Consider the following 4,481-nt stretch of genomic DNA (forward strand, 5'->3'; position numbering starts at 1 on the left):
GCCGGGCGCCGCCGCCGCCGCTGCCGCCGCCGCGGCCCCTCGCGCGCCCGACCCACCCGCGGGCCTCGCCGACGCGGGCGAGCCGAGCAGACTCTCGGGGGCGTCCGAGGGGAGGCTCCCGGGCTCCTTCTCTTCCCGCCGCGGCCCGGGGGAAGGTGCTGGGCAGGCGAGCCCGGGACTGAGTGGCTGGTGCTGCGGCTGCTGCGACGCGAAGGCGCTGGCTGCAGCCAGCCGGCGAGAGCTGGGGGGTAACCGGCGAGCGCAGAGCGCTGACAAAGCGGGCGCTACCAAGCGCGACAGGGAGGGGGGATCCATAGGATCGGAGCCAGGCGCGACCAGGTAGGGACTCCTCGAACCGGAGTGATACTGATTTGGGAGGAAGCGGATCTTAAGCTATTTATAGGGTGGGGGCTATGGGAGGTCCAAAGTAACAAGGATCCCTTGAGGCGGTTTTAAAGGAATGAGCCTCCCCTTCCGCTGGCTGCAGTGGAAACGCCCACAGGCTGGGAGACCCAAGACTGCTCCAGGGCTGTGGCCCTGGAGACACGTGGGTGTCCGAGTGGAAGACAGCATCTGTGTGTGCGTGTGAGTGGACGTGTGAATCCGGCAAAGGGTGTCCGCCCCCGACGCCGTCGGCGGGACGTGTTGCGTTAAACGAAATTAAGCGCGATAAAGCCCCCACTGTGTGCGATGGCGATGCTGAGGAAGACGACGTCCCTTTCCTCAAGAATGTTATCCTCAGGCAAAGGGGGCCGAAGGTGGCAAGAGAAATCAGACCTAAAGCTTTACAAGGTAGATTAAGTTCAGTGCCACAAGTTTTCGCAAGTTTGGCGATAGAGGTCATAACAGGCCTGCGGTTTCTAGAAGGTTTATTAGAAGACTTGGCATTTGTGTTGGGCAAAGACTTGGAGGTCTCTGTTTTACACTTGTAGAATTTGGAGCAGGGGGAGAGTGATGGTGATTTACACATGAAAAAGGGGAATAAAGAAAGCCCTGGGTGTATTTATAAGAACAACTCTTAGTTATGTAGGGTGGAAGCTAAGGAGTAAGAAGACAGATGCTTGCATAGGTTATACTGCGGGAGGCAGACGTTATATTAGACGTAATTTGGTAGGAAACGGTGAGCTGTTTTGTGAGCTGCGCAAGGATATGATTTAGGGCTGTGGTTTCCTTGAGGTCATGTATCTCGGGCATGTGAAAAGGCAAGAGAGAGAAGTAGGCCAGCTGATAAAAAAGTTATTCTAGACTTGCATCTAGTACTGGAAAAGAATGAATGGAAGAAATATCTCAGCTAGATTTGGGCAGGAAATGATGACTAACCAGGAAGGGAAGTGGGGTGAGGGGGAGGGAGGCCCAAGACTGTATTCCTTTCTGAATGATTTATGACCTAGAAATGTTTTCTTGCCGGATTTCCCATGGTTCTGGTGATTCTCCTGTCTTGAGGAATTGGAAACTTTTCATTACCAAGGATATTCAATGTATGTTCAGGCCTGGGCTATATATCTGACACCCGGAAGGTGTGGTTGCCATCAGCTGGCACAGGTTGATCATAACTCCTGGGAGTTATGCTTCGTGGCAAATCATTAAATCTCTTAGTCTCACTTTCTTTGTCTATAAAAACAGAATCATACCTTAGTCACTAGGTGAAATAAAAAGTGCTGATAAAACTAGCCTATAAAAAGCGTTTTGCAGGGGCTTCCCTGGTGGCGCAGTAGTTGAGAGTCCGCCTGCCGATGCAGGGGACACGGGTTCATGCCCCGGTCCGGGAAGATCCCACATGCCGCGGAGCGGCTAGGCCCGTGAGCCATGGCCGCTGAGCCTGCGCGTCCAGAGCCTATGCTCCGCAACGGGAGAGGCCACAACAGTGAGAGGCCCGCGTACCGCAAAAAAAAAAAAAAAAAAAACCACACAGGTGATTCTGATGCACATTCCTGTTGTTCCCTCAATACTACCTCCCAAACACATAAATTGGGGGCAGTGATGCAAAAGAGATGGGTTTAAGAACTATGAAGGAGACAGAAACTACGGGGTTGAGTGACAAATTAAATCCAGGGGGTGAGGGAGGAGAGGACAGAGTCTAGGAACGACCTGGGTGACTGGTAGATGATGGTACCAAACAAGGAAAACAGGTGGAGATGCCTCTCTTAGGGAGGACACTCCCTGAGAGTTAAGATGGGAACATATCATTGGGACGCGCCCGTGGAACACCCAGGTGGAGTCACTTTGTGGGCAAAGAAAACTAAGGACTGGGCGCTCATAACAGAGTCAAGCCCAGACATGTTTGAGGGTCCAATAGTTAAAGCCATGGATAATGAGATCACTCACAAAAAGTCTCTGAGTGAGAGAAGCGAAGTGTTAAAGGATGAAATTCCTGTGAAACACATAGCTTTAAGGACGGCCGGAAGGGGAAAAGACTTGAAACCTCATCAGAGAAGGAGAACCGGGGGAGGCTGGTATCTTCGAAGTAAGGGAGCCGAAAGTTTCTACAAGGGTAGAACAGTGACGAATGCTCCCAAGAGGTCAAGGCAGCGAGTGGATCCTTTGGATTTGACAACGGGAAGGCCACTCTTTACGTGAACGGTTGTAGGTCGGTCGTGCTGGTGGAAAGCAAGTGGCAGCGGTCAGCGAGGCCGGAAGGCAGGAGCCCGATGAAAGAACAATGGCGTAAAGAACCAGGTGAGTCTTTTTTCTCTGAAGACTGGAGGAACCTCAAAATAGAAATAGAAGAGAAGGAGCTAAGAAACATAGAAGTTGTAGTTTTTCTCCTGTTGAGACTTTCTGCTTAGCACTGCTGTTTGCCTAGCCGTTTCACTAGTTCCTTTGTTTTTGTTTGTTTGTTTGTATTTTTGGTTTTTTTGCGGTACGCGGGCCTCTCACTGCCGTGGCCTCTCCCGTTGCAGAGCACAGGCTCCGGGCGCGCAGGCTCAGCGGCCATGGCTCACGGGCCCAGCCGCTCCGCAGCATGTGGGATCCTCCTGGACCGGGGCACGAACCCATGTCCCCTGCATCTGCAGGCGGACTCTCAACCCCCGCGCCACCAGGGAAGCCCATCACTAGTTCCTTTGTTAACATCTAACTTCAGCTGTCTGAAGTAAAGCTATATACACATGTGTACACATATATGTATACACACATACATAGATATACACATATACGAGCATGAGGGGAAGGGAAATCTCTCTCTCTTCCTCTTCTTATAAGACCACCTATCCTATTGGATTAGGGCCCTACCCTTATGACCTCATTTAACCTTAGTTACCTTCTTGAAAACCTTATCTCCAAATATAGTCACATTGGGGGTTAGGATTCAAAATAGGAATTGGGTGAGGCGACACATGGCAGTCCATCGCGTTGTCAAAGACCAGAAGTACATCAGTCAATGAACAGTCAAAACAAAGTAATGAGGTCTCTAATCCTATCACTATAAATGATTCTTCACTTCTAACTGAAGTGATATCATCTTTAACATATTTAAAAAGGCAGAAAAATCCCAATTGCTTTGAGCGTATCTTTATATTTATTAAAGAAATTCATTCAAAAATGTATGTTAAACTCTGTTGGAGTTTTTTCACTTATTATATCCCTTTTCTCAGAAGGTAACACTGTTCCAGGCGTCTTTTCAGAGGATCATCAGGTATCCTGAACAGGAGAATGTGGCTCTCAGACCTCTCACTGGGACTGCAAAGGTATGATTGGTCCATGCCCTCAGTGACTTTGCTCTGACACCCATCACCGCTGTGGAGCCGGGGCCTTGCTTCTTATAAAGTGGGCCCAGCCCACAGCTGAGCATGCTGGGAACACTGAGACAGGTGCGTTCCTGCGAGACAGGGAGTGAGGGGTGAATTTGGCTGGGGAACTCCCCACGGCCTTACCAAACTCTTATAATTGCACTGCCACCTATGGTCCCGTTACCCCAAAACTGGTTTCTCCTCTCGGTGGGTGTCGAGACAGTGGACACAACCAAGCCACATGTTGGGAGAAGGAAGCATTTATTATCACTTACAGCAAGTAAGGAGAACACCGGGGATCTTTCCCAAAGCAGCGTCACCTTGAACAGCAAAACTGAGGAAGTGTTTTGTTTTTTTTTAATAAATTTATTTATTATTTATTTTGGGCTGCATTGGGTCTGCCTTGTTGCGCACGGGCTTTCTCTAGTTGCGGCGAGCGGGGGCTACTCTTAGTTGCGGTGCGCGGGCTTCTCATTGCGGTGGCTTCTCTTGTTGCAGAGCTCGGGCTAGGCACGCAGGCTTCAGTAGTTGCAGCACGTGGGCTCAATATTCGTGGGTCGCAGGCTCTAGAGTGCAGGCTCAGTAGTTGTGGCGCACGGGCTTAGTTGCTCCGTGGCATGTAGGATCTTCCCGGACCAAGGCTCGAACCCGTGTCCCCTGAATTGGCAGCTGGATTCTTAACCACTGCACCACCAGGGAAGCCCTGGACCAGAGATTCTATGTTGTATAGCAGGGCAGAGAGAGTTGGGATGC

This window comes from Globicephala melas, chromosome 5 (genome assembly GCF_963455315.2).
Source record: "Globicephala melas chromosome 5, mGloMel1.2, whole genome shotgun sequence".
Classification (NCBI taxonomy): Eukaryota; Metazoa; Chordata; class Mammalia; order Artiodactyla; family Delphinidae; genus Globicephala; species Globicephala melas.